Below are 16,952 nucleotides of genomic sequence, written 5' to 3' on the forward strand. Positions count from 1 at the left end.
AAACTTGGCTACAATATTTCCTAGAAATTTATCATTGTACTAGATGACAAATGCCAATTTTTAAGTTGTTGGCTTTTTAATATGCATTATATATCTACAAAACCTTGTTTTAATGTAAGAGAAAAAGAAAACGCTAGGTGGTACAATTCATGAACAAGACAGGAATCCCTGATTGTGATTATCTTTTGAACAATGCAATAATTTACTCATCAAGTTCATTTTAATTCTATAATCAACCACAAGACTATAGTAAAATGCTGGTTTGACAACATTAATGATTCTCAGAGCATATGAGCTAACCGAACTCATTAAAACAGTGTACAGAGTAAGGATTAATAGAGCTTCATTTGGAGTGTTCATCCATAGATTCTTAATTAGCTTAAACTAAGAGCTGATTGATGTGTAACCAACCTTTTGAACATTTAATAATTAAATAAAAGCTTGCTAATGTGGAGCTGCCTCCATAGGAACTTTATTTCAACTTAATTGACTCAATTGCACAAAGCAGCTGAGTTGGGTCAGGGGCATGAACATAAATTTTATGTGAGCAAACTTTCTTCTTAATTATATTAAGTATATCCATACTCTGATGATGCATTGTATTCAGTTGTACAGCTGGTAATAAGTGAAGGCTCACTGCAAACAAAAATAAATCTGATAGGCCAAAGCAGCCTGCAATTTATGAAAAGCACTCAGTTCCTGCAAATAAATATATGTGGAAAGATGGGACTTCTTAAAGTAAACACACTCCGCTCTTGGCAAAGTTTGAAGCTGAACTATATATGAGTTACAAAAACCCAAATGACTTCTAGATGTCAGCAAGGAAAGATAGAAAAATCAAAATTTTGTTTGCACAAATGTGATAGTCTTAGCTTCAATTTACATCCGCAGCCAAGGGGGCCTTTTTCTACCTCTTTTTTTAACTTCATATTTGGTGAAATCACCACAGATGGGGACTGTAGCCAAGAAATTAAAAGACGCTTGCTCCTGGTGAGGAAAGGTATGGCAAATCTAGACAGCATACAAGAAAGCAGGGACATTACCCTGCCAACAAAAGTGTGTATAATCAAGGCTATGGTTTCCCAGTTGCAATGTATGTCTGTGAAAGTTGGACCATATGAAAGGCTGAGCGCCAAGAAATTGAGCCCTTTGAACTATGATGCTGGAGAAGACTCCTGCAAACTGCAAGGCAATCAAACTGGTCAGTCCTAGAGGAGATCAACCCTGACTGCTCTTTAGAAGGCCAGATCCTGAAGATGAAACTCAAATACTTTGGCCACCAAATGAGAAGGAAGGACTCACTGGAGAAGAGCCTAATGCTGGGGAAGACTGAGGGCAAAAGAAGAATGGAATGACAGAGAATGAGGTGGCTGGATGGAGTCACTGAAGCAGTAGGTGTGAGCTTAAATGGATTCCAGAGGATGGTAGATGTCAGGAAGGCCTGGAGGAACGTTGTCCATGGGGTCACGATGGGTCGGACACGACTTCGCAACTAACAACAACAATTTGGTGAAAAGAGTTTATTTTGATTATTCATTGGTTTGGTCAATTTAAAGAATGAGAGCACCATAGCCAAGCTTGTCAGGAGTAGGGGATGCTATTCAGATTACTAGGATCCCTTGCTTCATATTTTTCTAATTATTGTTTTGTATTTTTATTAATAGATTCCAATAGAGTAACAGTATAGCTTCATCAGTGGTGGTTCCAGCTCCTGTTCCGGAGCCCGGTGTCACCCACATGGGTGTGTGCATGCATCATACTTCCCTGCAATGCTTCCGCAAGCCTCTGCGATGCTCCAGCTGCTCGGCAGAGCATCATGCAGGTGCCATATGTACCATGCGCATGTGCAGAAGCGCCAAAGGCTTAAAGGCCAGGTAAGGAGCTCAGGCGGACAGGTGGGCCCTCTGGATCACCGTACCGGAATGGTACTGAGCTTCATGGAGCATGGTGACTCACAAGGTTAGAGTGCTTGGCTGACAATCGGCAGGCTCATGTTCAAGACCCGTTGCTGCTATGAGGCAGGATGAATTCCTATCAGACTCTCCAACTGCTGCCAACCCAGTGGTTTGAAAACAGGTCATCATGAGTAGACAAATGGGTAGCACTGTGATAGACAACTTTATAGGGAAGTGAAAGGAACCCCCAACTGGGAGTGTCATGGGCAACAATGATGTCACCAACAAATGCTTTTACTATGGAAGCACTTTGGTGCTTCCAACACAAAAGTATAGTAGTAGTATAGCTTCAATTGATTGGTGAAGCCCTGCCAACATCTTGAGTTAGATCTCCAGTTTCAGAGTTCCCTCTGTATTTAGGTTACATAGTTGTCTAGTGTCCTAAATGTTGCTTTTGTCATTACTGTGGTGACTTTTTCACTTCATTCAGAAACTGAACTGGAGCAGTTTTTTCTGTTTCTGCCAGTGACTTCCATCAGCTTGTGTATCCAGGACTCAATGGCAGTGTTGCCTATGCATCTCATACACTTAAAGAAGAAGAAAAATCACCATAAAGATTAGCATTCTGGAAGCAAGGTGTAGATGCCAAATAGATCTTAGCTTTCTGAAGATTATAGACTTTTGATTTTAGGGCATGCTTTTTACAGCCGGAAAATTCATGAGCCTTTTTATAGAAAATTATCTAGTAACCTTTTTTGGCTCTTCACAAAATATGCATACACATATTGAAAAATGTGTTTACAAGTAAATAAAACTATATCAGTTCCAGTTCCATAATGGATTCCTATTCAGGTCTATATCTATGAAATGATTGCACTCCATATTTACTTGGAAGTAATCATTCCTGAATTTTGTGGATTTTTTTTCTTAGGAAATGTGTATACTATTTATTATATTACTATACACTTAATATTTTGCAATAATTTCACATATTTGGCACCCTGACTCAACTTAGGTGTCCTTATTTCTAATTAGCCCCTTAAAGGATTGTGCTCAACAGTTTATTTCAAATGTGAGACAATTAAAATAATATAGAATTTGCAATCTGAATGTCCTGGCCAGTCTATTGGGATTGTGTTAAATATTTATTATTATACAGTAAAGTAAAAATGCAGGAAGGAAATTTGCTCTTGATACAAGAGCTTTTCAGTGCTTATCTTCAGAACAAATGAACAAGATGTACTTGTAGGTAGCAGGCAATAGCTTGAAGAAGTGCTTTGTTTTTCAAGTTTCAGCTAATATTCTTTGCATTAATTTCTGTGAAGAATATTAAATTATTTCCCTAAACTTTGAATTATTTTAATTTTGGAGCATCTTGATTTAATTCAGTGTTAATTTTATGTTCAGTGTGGAAAACTACCAATTTTGGGTAATTTACCCAGATTTGGGGTGTACTGATTTAATCAATGTTTTTCTTATGCTTCCAATCTCATTGATAACAATATTCTTTTGGATCAACTCAAGGGTTTGAGGCTGGGAGGTACCACTTTATAGTAGGTCTCCTCCATCTACTGCAAGTTTCAATCAGTTTTGATGAGAGAAGAGATCATGTCCATGACCCTCACTTGTGAGGTACCACCAGAGCTTGGACCTCTTCTCCCCTTTAATGTCTACATGAAACTAATAGCTGAGGCATTACATTGGTTTGGATTAGATATCATCAATATGCTGATAAACCTCAGTTGTGTGTATTGACAAATGATGGTATGTCTAGATTCTGTGCAGCCTGGATAGAAATCCTGAGAAGACTGGGATAGCTATGTTTGGACCTCCTGATTCTGGAGATATTTCATCTTTGGTTTTTGATGGGATGGCACTTCCCCATGCATATGGCATGTGTGCAGTCAGAGGGTCTTTTTAGACTCACATCTCTTGTTCAATGAATAGGTGGCAGCTATGGCCAAGAAGGCAAACCATGCCACCTATGTCTGATAGCCTTGGTTCTGGCTCATCTTCCTTCTCCCAAACCAGCTTCATGTTCCAATGACATCATAGCTACCCTGAAGGATATTGAAATTATACGTCTGTTAGCCACCGCATACTTATCTGCATTTAACTATTTGTTTAATCATGAAACCTGATTAAATGGGTTTCTTTAAACCAACAGAGAAAGGAGAACTATAGAGCACTACTTCAAACATCTTTGTAAAAAAAGGTTAGCAGTGTTCCAATATCTCAGGGGTTGCCACAAAGAAGAGGGAGTCAAGCTATTCTCCAAGGCACCCGAGGACAGAACAAGAAGCAATGGGTGGAAACTAATCAAGGAGAGAAGCAACTTAGAACTGAGGAGAAACTTCCTGAGAGTTAGAACAATTAATCAGTGGAACAGCTTGCCTCCAGAAGTTGTGAATGCCCCAACACTCCAAGTCTTTAAGAAGATGTTGGATAGCCATTTGTCTGAAACAGTATAGGGTTTCCTGCCTAGGCAGGGGGTTGGACTAGAAGACCTCCAAGGTCCCTTCCAACTCTGCTATTGTATTGTATTGTATTGTTTGTATATAGAGGTGGGCTGCACTTACCTTATCAACTGGTTCACTGGTTGTGAATGCCTCTTCAGGGCTGAAACGGAGCTTCAAACATGCAGCTAATCCACTCAAGCAGCTCCGGTGAGTACAGTAGGCACAGCACCGAACTCAGCTGGGCAACATAGGCAGGGGGAACGACAGAAAGTTAGTTATAAATGGAAAGGATAGCACAGGGACAGGTGGGTGTGCCCAGCCAGTGATCACAACTACCGCTTTGCCTGAACCTGTCTGACCAGGCAGAAGCCTACTACTGTTTGTATAGGAGAGCCAAAAATTCCGCTACTCTATTTCTTTAAGGACAGATTGCTGAAACATATAAGAATTCTTTACACTGCTTTCTAGGATTCTTGGAAGCAGAATTTCAGAGTACAAGAGTGTAAAGATTCTGCATTATTTAGAAAAAATAATGTGATCTAAGTACTTGCTGGTTTTATAGCACTTGCTAAACGAAAGCAGAAATTTTGAGATGTTCAATTTGATCAACAATATCCCAAAGGAAAGCACTTAGGTAATCAAATGCAACTTTTTGTTTATATGTTTATCTGTCTAGTTCCATAGGAGCAGATGGCCAACTGACTCTAAGCGACAGAGTCAAAAAAGAAACAACATGAGGAAAAAACACTTGAGAGACTGTTCAACATTTTGATATAAGGCAGAGATACATAGGGCTTTACCATCAACAACCAAAGATTCACAGACTCTCAGTGAAAAGAGGTCATTCTTTCTTTTGTTTAATGTGTCTGATCAAGAATTCCCCCTGCTGTAGAGTTTCTGCTCATATCTGTGAAATCCTGCCATGGTCTTTTGGCAGGTAGATACAAGAATGAATGGCAAGTGCCTAATTATGTTGTGGCAGAGAGACATAGATTTAATGTCTCGTCTGCCCAGTGCAGGTACAGTAACTATATAGTCTTCAAAGTGTTGCTGGATTACAAATCCCATGACCCCTTACTATTCCTCATGCTAACCTAAGTCAATGGAAATCAATGGATACAAAAGGAAGTTGCATATATATAATTTTTCTTCCTTTGTTATTTTGCAAATAACAGATGCTGCTCAGATTGAAAATCTGGAACATATATGGTATTATAACCAGATTACATCTTCCGTGGATGAATGGAAGGAAAATATTTTTTTATATATAGATGTTCCAGCCATCCAAAGCATTTATGGGATAGCTCTGAATTAAAATCTAAGAAATGTATTGATTAAAGATATTTACAACTGATGGATCTTACCCTCTTTAACAGACCCAGATATATCTTGCCACACCTTGTTGGAAAGAGAACACTGAGTGGAATAGACCTTTGGACTGATCTAACAAGACAGCACTTCATATTAGGTAAAGGTAAAGGTTCCCCGCGCACCTATGGGCTAGTCGTTCCTGACTCTAGGGGGTGGTAATCATCTCTGTTTCAAAGCTGAAGAGCCAGCGCTGTCTGAAGACGTCTCCTTGGTCATGTGGCTGGCATGACTAAACAGCAAAGGCACATGGAATGCTGTTACCTTCCCACCAAAGGTGGTTCCTAATTTTCTACTTGTATTTTTATGTGCTTTTGAACTGCTAGGTTAGCAGAAGCTGGGACAAGTAATGGAAGTTCACCCCGTTACGTGGCACTAGGGATTTAAACCGCTGATCGGCAAGGTCAGCATCGTAGCCATTGAGCCACAACATCCCTTCATATTGCACAAGTATAAATCGTACATTTGTTACTATACATTTCCTGTTTTCTATTAAGTCTGGTTTAGTAGTTAAGGTGCCAGGCTAGAAACTGAGAGTCTGTGGATTCTCCTCCTCCCTAAGGCATCAAGCCAGAAGTCTCTCACGAACTTCTGTCACCAGTAATTTCAGCAAACCATAGCCCTGAAACTTTGATTAAACCAGCTGTCTGCATCAAAGTGTAGAATTTGCTACCCACCTTCCTTCCCTATCTGGTTCTTATTTCTCCAGAAGCAATTAATTTTCTTTAAAAAATAGACAGATTTTGCCTTATCTTTTTTTAATTGCCCATGACTTTATATTTTACTGATATTCTATGGACGGGGGGGGGGGTTAGGGGAAGAGCCCAAATATTTGGATTATATTGAATCTTAATTTGAACTTCAAAAGAAGGAAGATGGCTGAATACAGATTATAAACAGATATTACTGTTGGGTGGACTCTTCTGTCAGATACAGCTCATGGAACATGTATGACAATCATAATCAATCATAACACTGATGCCTATAATTCATTGTTTATAAGCATGGGTCACATGATCAAAATTTGGATGCTTGGCAACTTGTTCATATTGATGATCGTTGTAGTGTCCTCAGGCCATGTGATCCCCTGTTGCTACCTTGTGAAGAGCAAAATTAATGGGAAATCCAGATTCCTTTAATAGCCATGTTACTAACTTAACAAATGTAAAGATTCACTTAGCAAATGTGATAAGAAAAGTCATAAATTGGGGCAAAACTCACTTAACAAACTTCTCACTTAGCAACATAAAATTTGGCAACATAAAATTTGTGGTCAAAGACTACCTGTACATTATTCACCTGTTTACCCTAAGCAACAATCAGCTGCCTGTTGTAAAGACTGAATAGGTATGTGTGTCTTAATTGGCTGTTTGCTGTTGATTGCAACAATGCTAGTGATTGTAACTTGTTTGTTTAGTAAATGTTGTATTGTGCACCCTGCTTGAGCACCCTGACAATATGTGCTCCTACAAAGATGAGAGGTTCAAACGATTTTCCAAAGCACCAAAAGACAAGACAAGAAACAATGGATGGAAACTAACCCAGGAAAGAAGCAACCTAGAACTAAAGAGAAATTTCCTAATGGTGAGATGGAATAGCTTGCCTTCTGAAGTTCTGGGTGTACCATCACAGGAGGCTTTCAAAAGGAGACAGGACAACTATTTGTCTGAAATGGTATAGGGTCTCTCCTGCTCGAGCAGAGAGTTGGACTAGAAGACTTCCAAAATCCCTTCCAACTCTATGTTCTATGTTCTACGTTCTAAAGAGTTGCTTACTACTTCTCATTAGGAATTAAAGAAATATGTCATGTACAAAACCAATTATTTCTTTTTTCCTCCCATGAAACTTTAGGACAGTACAGTACTTGAACAATTTAATATCACTTCTGTAACATAATTGGATTTAGTTGACATATCCTTAGAGTCTAACTATAATCTGGTTCAGTCATGGCTTAAATACTCTCCTTCCCCTTCCTTCTTTTTTTATTTATTCCATAGCCAGTTCCATTCAGTGCTAGTGGGAAAGAAAAGCTTGAACAATAGCTACTTGATATGTGAGGTAGTTCAGGGCTCAAGGCTTTCACCTGTCCTTTTCAACATCTACCTGAAATTTCTGGGGGATGTCATCAATCGGTTTGGAATGCAGTACATAATCTATTATATAACTCTACTCTAGGCCAATCAGGAGATACTGTAATAATGCTGACTGAGTGCCTGGAGACTTTATGGATCTGGATTGGAAGGAACTAGTTTTGACTTCAACCCTGGCAAAATGGAGTGACTCTGACCCACCCACTCACCCCCAGCCAAATAACATTTCATCTCTGATTCTGGACAGACATTCCTCCAGACTGAGTTGGTACAAAATTTGAGGATTCTCCTAGAGGTCCAGATCCAACTTGTATGCCGATTGTATCCTTTCTTGGACCAGGTGGCCTTCCTTGTTTACAGTCATTCATACCTTAGTCACTCCCTGTTTGGACTACTGCAATGGGCTTTACCAGGGGGCTGCCCTTGAAGACCACTCAGAAGTTACAACTTGCCCAGATTGCTGTAGCATGCAGTTTGGGTATTCATTGGTTTGCCCAAGCTGCTCCTTTATTGCACAAACTGCTCTGGCTCTCAGCTTCCAGATGTAATTCAAAGTGCTAATTATCACCTTTAAGGCTATCCACAGCAGAGTTATTTGTGGGACTGTATTTACCTAAGAATACCTGTCCATCCAATTAGATCAGGCAGGGCAACCACAATCTAGATCCCTTCCCTAAAGGGCTGCTACCTAATGGACTTTTAAAGTGTGGCTTCCCCTACCTTGTGGATTACCATCCTTGTGACAATTTGGAAGGGAGGGAGGGACAGAAGGCAGGTTAAAGGAAGTCCCCTTCTAACCTTTTGGAAGCTGTCAAGACCTGCTTTATACAGAGGCACCAGGACAGGACAGGACAAGACCAGAGGTGGGTTTCTGTTGGTTTGCCCCAGATTGGGCGAACTGGTAGTGGCGGCAGCGGGAGGCTCTGTCCACTCACTCAGATGCTTCTGTGCATGCGCAGAAGCTTCTGCGCATGTGTGCTAGCACATGCAAACTGGTAGTAAAATGAATTGAAACCCACCACTGGCCAAGACAGGATGAATGTCATGAGGGTCGTAGGAGCTTGCTGCAGGGCATCCTAAGGGCGCGATTAAGGAGCAGGGATTTTGATTCTGTTGATCATTTTATTGGTTTATTTTTTATGGCTGTTTTATAGTTATTGGTTTTACTGCTGTTATGAGACACCTAGAATTGCTAAAGATGGGTGTCAATAAAAATATTTTAAATAAATAAAATGAAGTAAAATGAGACAACTCATTGGAAATAGTGGTAATAAAGCTAAAGCTCTGGAAACATAACGTAAAGCCAAAAGCTACAGCAGATGACATGAAATTTGAATAAAGGCAATTTTTTTTTAAAGGCCATCAGAAGACAAGACTGAGGACAAAAGCAGGAGCTGTTACAAGAGCTCAAAAAGCAAATGACACCCAGAGGATATAAAGCAGCTTTTGAAATGTTAACACATTGCCTGAAATGGAGTTAAGCTATTCTTTGGCAATGTTCCTTATTGTTTAGCTTTTAGATAGAGTTAACTCAGGGATTTAATTCAGACCTGTCAGCATCAAAAAGTAAATCTTAGCTAATTTCGTTGAAGGCATTTTTCTGATTTTATTATCATTCATCTAAAACCTTGGGGCAGGAAATGACAAACTCAACAAAATTATATTAGGGGGAAGCAACATTTGAAACATAAGGATAATGATTCTCAAATGTTTGTCTCTGCCCAGAATTACATTCCCTAAATATTCACCTAATGATAGTTCCCACTGAGTCTATTAGGAGATATATATTTCGTGAAGATGTTAGCTGTGACTATAAAAAAACAAACACACTGAAAATGCATCTAATTTAGGAACACGGTTTGAATTTTTTCCCCAAATCTATATAATATTAACTCAGTTGGATATTGTGAGAGTATACATTTATGATAGTCTGAATCTATGAATATTTTAATATGGTTGCTGTTGGAACATTTCTAGGAGAAAAATAAAAGTTAACGCTACTATTTTAAGAATATTTCATAGGAAATAAATCCCACAGAATGAAGAGAGGATTATTTCCAAGTGAACACCACTAGAATTATTCTGTTCAACAAGTAAAAGCAGATAATATTTGATGACATATTTTATTATTTAAAAAACTTTTTAAACTACCTTTCATGATGGATTATCCAGAAAGGGAAGTTTACAATGTGATAATTGATTGATTGATTGATTATGCATCATCAAGTTGGTGTTAGCTCTTAGGAAACTATAGATAGCTTCTCTCCAGGATGTTCCAATCCCAACTTCTTAGAATATTCATGACTGGGAGAGACATGGCAACAAGGTCAGCCAATGAATAGGCATAGCAACTAAATCAGCCAATGGGAGCTGAAACACATCTGAGTCTATGCTGAGAATTGAAACTGAAACTACTCTGTCTGCTCTAAACTCTGAAATGAAACTAACTGTTCTTTCCTGCTTGTGTTCTGATTGTAACTTCTACCATGTTTAAGGTGACCAGATTTTAACATTGGCAAAGCAGGACACCATTGACCTGGAGGGGGAGTCTTGATTAAAAATTTGGTCCATATCCTTGCACCCCTAACCCTTTATGGAAAAAACCCCAGGGGTCTTCAAACCTGACAGCTTTAAGACTTGTGGACTTCAACTCCCAGAATTCCTCCTCCAGTCATGTTGCAGCGACACCATCTGCGTGGATCTGCTCCATCTTTGGTTTTTTTCATCGGGGGCAGGGCTGCCACTGAAGATGCCGATGAACCCCCGCCGCTACCAGAATAATTGCTACCGCCTCCTCCTCCTCCTCCTCTTCCTCCAACAGCACCACCATATTTGCTGCCCGGCGCTACGGCTGAGGTGAAGCTGCCAAAACTCTTGCTGGTGCCTCCGCCCGTGGCAGTGGCAGTGGCAGCACCCCCTCCACTCAGAGCACCTGAGCTGGGCCCCACATTACTCCTGCTGCCTCCTCCTCCTCCGCCATGCTTTTGAGAAGCCACGAGGTGTGTTTTTTCCTGCTCCCACCTCCTCCGCCATCTTCCTACTGGCTCCCGCGGCCTCATGGCTCCTCAAAAGCATGACGGAGGAGGAGGGGGCAGGGGTAATGCGGGGCCCAGCTCAGGTGCTCCGAGTGGAGGGGGAGGCGCCGCTGCCATGGGCAGGGGTGCCAGCGGGAGCTTTGGCGGCTTCACCTCAGCCACAGTATTGGGCAGCAAATGTGGTGGTGCTGTTGGAGGAGGAGGAGGAGGAGGCAGCATCAGTTATTCCAGTGGCGGCGGGGGATTTGGGGGTTCACTTCAGCCGCAGTGCCAGGCGCAAGCGGCTAGGACTGGCTGCCCACAAAGAAACTCCCCAGGATTGCTTTGCTGAACATGGGGTGACTGACAATAGTTTGAGCGGGTGCAGCTGGTGCAAACTACCATCAGTCGCCTCGTGCTCATCAAAACGAATCCAGGCAGGTCCTTTGCGGGCAGCCAGTTCTAGCTGCCTGCAAAGGACTTCCCCTGCTTCCGGAGCCTGTGACAGTAGAAATCACTGTGCGGCAGTTGCAAACTGCTGCATGATGTTTTCTTGCCACGTGCGCGGCCGCGCACCTTCCCAAAAATCGGGACTTCTTTAAAATGCCGCGGGATATGGGACAAATTGTTAAAAATTGGGACTGTCTGGTCACCTTAACCATGTTGAAAGGCTTCCGGTTCCGGCGGCTGACGGCGACAGGCAGGGACTGCTCGCCCTGCGCATCCCCGGTGGGCTCCCCACTCCTTGGGGGGCACAGGACGCCCCGCAGAGGCATTCTGCCGGAGGAGCGGCGTGGCGGAGGGACCCCTGGATCGGCGGCAGCCAGCGGGGGGCCCCCGCTTTGCTCCAGGCACCGAGGAGCACGAAGGGGAGATGCTCCGGCGTCTTCGCTGTGAGGCTGATCGGAGATAAGAAAGCTGAAGGATGCAGCAGCGGTGCGGTGAGGCGTAAACTTCCCCCATTCCCATTACAAACTTCAAAACTTGTCAGCTGTGTAAACTTTACTTTTCGGCTTGACTTGGAGAGGCGCGGCTGGAGGGAGGGGGATTTCCCCCCCCCCTCGGATAGGCGGCTGGAAACAATTGTGCTCTTAGCCCCAAGGGAAGGAGGAGGGGGAGAGCCAACCAATGATGTCACGCCCTTACTAAGTGGACTTTTGGACTCAAACTTATAACATAATGATGATCTGGAAACTTTGGGAATTTTGAACTTTGAAAACTTTATTTGTTGCCTCTAAACCCGGAGCTGGCAGGGCAAGATGGCACACTTCCGTTGTCTTCATGAAATGTGAAATTTGACTCCACCTTCAAAACTTCAGGCTTCCGGTCTTTGTCTCCGTGCTACTCAGACAAATCTCTTGTTGATTAATTGCTTTTGAACTCCCTGGAGTGAAAAACTTTTGCTCTTCTGCCAGGGTGATTAGAAAAAACTCTCCTCTGCCTGGACCCTCTGTCTCCTGGACTCTCCTGGCTGTTCTACCCTTCTGGCTGATCACTCTCTATACTGACTGGACTCTTTATTCCTTAAACAATGCCACCTAAAAAACCACCTCCTGGAAAGCCAGGCTTTGCTGCCTCTGCCCCGACATCTGCAACCTCCAGTCCTAGTACACAATCGACGATAACAGCCTTAATGCAACCTAAATCTACGGAGCTGGAGTTTCATCAAATATTCCAGCAAATTCTACAGGGACAAGAGGAAATAAAGAGACAATTGAAGGAGATGAAAGAAGAAATTAAAGAGAACCAGGACAAAATTAATAAGAACTCACAGAGACTGGATCTTTTGGAGGGTTGGGAGACTGAGATGAGGGAGGGGATAGAGGGGGTGCAGAAGGGAAACAAAGAACTTGATACCCAACAAATGAAAATGGAGTTTGAGAGAATATCTTTTTATCTTAGATTTCAAAATGTGATGGTGCCTCCAGTGAGAAATAAAGATTAATTTGTTTGATAATCCTCAATCGCTGGAACCGGCAGTGACCCAGACTGGCCATACCCCTGAACTGGTTCTCCTGGTGGCGCCATAGGTGCCGCCATAGGTGCCGCCATCTTGTTTTTGGCTTCTACACATGCACAGAAGCACTTTATAGTACTGTACATGCGCACTCAGTGCATCCCTGAGTGAACCAACAGTAGTGGCTGCCCGAACCCACCACTGCATTACTCATTTAAAGAAACTGTTCTAATGTTCTTGTGATATGTGTGTGTGTGTGTGTGTATGTATGTATGTATGTATATATATATATATATATATATATATATATATATATATATATATATATATATATATATATATATATATATATATATATATATATATATATATATATATGTACGTACACACACACACACATATATATATAAATTTCATTCAGAAAGCAGTACCCCTGACAAAGATAAGCTTTTATCACAGCCTACAAAAACTCTGGCAGTCTAAATCTATTCCAGAAATAGAAATATATCCTTAGAATAAAGATTTATCCAAATGGGATATAGAGGTGGAAGTAATGGTTGAATGGATATTCTGTGACATTTAGCCTGGCATATTTTTTGGAAATTTAGGAACATTAACTGTAATGGATAGCAGGTTATTTACTACAAGCTATTATGTCAAATTAGGGTTAAGTAATAATAGCTATGTTGCTTGGAGGGATGCAAGCATTTTTCCAGCATCCACACAGCCCTCACTTAATAATGCTGTATGACAGACACATTGATACTAATTCTTGACTAATGTACTAAGCATAATATTAAGGGTTGCAGTGTCCCAATATGTATATGCATGGAGGGGAGGGAGGAAGAGAGAATGAGAGAGAAATTCTCAGAAGGGTTGTTATTTTGCTATTTTGAAAGACTAGGAACAATATTTTATATGAATAAAATTTGTGTCTGAATTTTCTTTCCTATACTCTTTACCAGTGTTAACAGTCTTACCAACACCTTCCCGTTTTAGCCCTGTAGGAAGTTATCACCTAGCCCTCTCCCAGAAAAATGAAATATCCTAGGAAATATTGATAAGGCAGAATATTATATTTTCCTGGATGTGAAAAAGGGAGAAACACATTTTAAACAAAGTAAATTCCTACAGCTTCCAGCCCATCCCCACTTTGTCAATGGGCCATTAAGAAGACCAAGCTAGTCCACTTTACATAATAAAGAGTTCTCTTCAACTCCAGAGTGATGGGATAAGGCAGGATAATATAAGCCTTCATTCAACTGACCACATGGCATCTGAACTCAATCAAACCTGAATTCAAAACAGCCTAGAGGGTTGCCCCTGCATGGGCCCATGTGAGCCTGAATCAGAATACATTTCTTACACAGGAACAGGAAACAGATAGGTGGGGCAGAACAGATTATAAAAATCCCTGCAAGCCCTTCTTCAGCCCTTCTCTTCCCTTCTCTTCTTCTCCACCAACATTGAAGCATGTGATCACCTTTTCTGTTCAGGGTTCAAGCCATGTGGTCCTGTCCACCATTAAACCATCTTTCCAAGCAGCCTCCATGTCTCCAGTGTCTTTTTCCCCACTTGGAGCCGAACCCAGAAGGACATTTCTCCCAACAATTGGCGACCCACAGATGGGACTCCAAGCTAGCCTAACAAATGGATATGGCCCAGGTAAGCCTCCCATGCCGGCACAGACCCCATTGAGTCTGTGGGTGGACTTTATCTTGGCCTTAACCATTTGGATCTAGGCTTTAAAGGGGTTTTGAGTTTGAGCTCAAAGGCTGCCTGGAAAGAAGGTGAGTACCTCTAAATTTTAATTCTCTAAATTTAACTTTAAAGCATGGCAAAGCATGGGAAATGTGTGTATGCCTGCATGTGTGTGAGTGATGAAATCTTTCTCCCAATCACAGCTGGATCCTGGTTCCTCTGTGTGTTTTACCAAGAGAGCCTGGAAAGCATTAGGGTCAGGCCAGAGCACGGACCTTCTGTTAGGGAAAGGAGAGTGTGTGTGAAAATGGATGGAAAAGTGAATGCATTTTGCTGTTGTTGCTGCTTTTGTCCTGTGAAAAAAGCAAAGGCCCATTGTGTGTAAAGAGAGAAGGAGGTGCTAGTACTAACTGCAGAGGAGCAGAGGTCCTCCCCAGATCACCTTTTTGGATCTGGAAAACCTTAGCAGAATTTTTTTTATTTCCGAAAACTTACGGCGGGTGGCACCCGGCTAGGCCAAAGTTAGCCCTGCATGTAAAGGGTCATGGGAAGTGTTAGCTCGTGGGTGGCCAGAAGTGCCCTCGGAGATTTCCTTAGATGCCAAGATTTTGGCTGAGAGCAAGGAAATTGTGTGAGAAATGGGCTTTGCTGAAAGATGACACAGGAAAACTAATTTGGCTACATAAAGGTACTTAAAAGAAAAGGGAAATGTTGAAATGTTTCTTTTTTTCTCTTGTCTGTCTCTTTCTCTGTCTTTTATGTAACCACGTGGTTTGTTTCTTAAGATTTGTGCCTTCCCCAATTTAACTGAAATTCATGGTGGGAATGATTTTGTTTTTCCCTCTTTGTCTGTGTGTGTGTATGTCTAAGTCTTTGTGCACCCTCAAGGTAATTGTAACTAAGATGTCTCCAATCCAAAAAAGACAAGAATTTTAAAGTGTTCAAAGAAAGAAAGGAGTAAACTGGCAGAAATTGCCTTTGCTCAGTTTGTTGGGCCTAGAAAACTAACTGAAACTGGGAGGGGTCTTTACTTTGTGTCTGTTCTGGCCAGCAGAAACAGAGTAAAAATATTTTTTTTCCTTCCTTCCTTGCCTATACCTTAAAGCAGCGGTTCTCAAATAGTGGGGTGCGCCCCCCTGGGGGGGCGTGAGGCTCCGTAAAGGGGGGCGTGAGGCTCCATAAAGGGGGGTGCGAGGCTCCGTAAAGGGGGGCGCGAAGGCTCCCTTTCCATCTGGGTGCAACGGCGGCGGCATGGGCGAGGCATAATATATCCCGCCTGGAAGTGGCAGCACTTCGGACTGTGGATTTTCATTGGAGCCACGGGCTGGAGCTGTGCAAGAAGCCTGCTCAGGCGGGGGTGGGAGGGAGGGAAGCATGGCTGTCCCAGGCTTCCCTCCCTTCCCCCCCCCCAGCCCAAGCAGACTTTTTGCACAGCTGCAGCCCGCGGCTCTGATGAGTCTCTGAGCAGTCCCCAGCGCTGCCACTTCAAGCCGGGATATATTTGCCATGCCCTCGGCGGCGTCTTTATGCAGGTAGCTCGCCTCTCCGCCAGCAGCTCCACCGCCAGCATTCCGTCTGGAAGCGGAAGTGCAACAGCCGCTGTTGGGGAAGGGACAAAGGGGCGGCGGTCGCCCGATCTTGCCACCGCCACCCCTTCGCCCCTGGTAACGGCGACTGTTGTGCTGCTGCTTCCAGCTGGGATGCTGGAGGAGCTGCTGGCAGGGAGGGAGGGAAGAAAGGGAGGAGGGAGTAAGGATAGACAAGCAAGAGGGAAAGAGGAAAGAAGGCAAGCAGGCAGGAAGGAGGCAGAAGGAAGGAGGGAAGAATGGAACTGGAAGGGAGGCAGGGAAGGAGGGAGGGAGAAAGGAAGGATAGGAGGATAGGGAAAGAGGAAAGAAGGCAGGCAGGCAGGGGGAAAGAGGAAGGAGGGAACTGGAAGGGAGGCAGGAAGGAAGGGAAGGAGGAAGGGAGGGTGGAAGGAAGGATAGACAAGCAAGAGGGAAAGAGGAAAGAAGGCAAGCAGGCAGGAAGGAGGCAGAAGGAAGGAGGGAAGAATGGAACTGGAAGGGAGGCAGGGAAGGAGGGAGGGAGAAAGGAAGGATAGGAGGATTGGGAAAGAGGAAAGAAGGCAGGCAGGCAGGGGGAAAGAGTAAGGAGGGAACTGGAAGGGAGGCAGGAAGGAAGGGAAGGAGGAAGGGAGGGTGGAAGGAAGGATAGACAAGCAAGAGGGAAAGAGGAAAGAAGGCAAGCAGGCAGGAAGGAGGCAGAAGGAAGGAGGGAAGAATGGAACTGGAAGGGAGGCAGGGAAGGAGGGAGGGAGAAAGGAAGGATAGGAGGATAGGGAAAGAGGAAAGAAGGAAGGCAGGCAGGGGGAAAGAGGAAGGAGGGAACTGGAAGGGAGGCAGGAAGGAAGGGAAGGAGGAAGGGAGGGTGGAAGGAAGGATAGACAAGTAAGAGGGAAAGAGGAA

The sequence above is a fragment of the Natrix helvetica genome (assembly GCF_964273705.1).
Source record: "Natrix helvetica genome assembly, chromosome: 2".
Lineage (NCBI taxonomy): Eukaryota > Metazoa > Chordata > Lepidosauria > Squamata > Natricidae > Natrix > Natrix helvetica.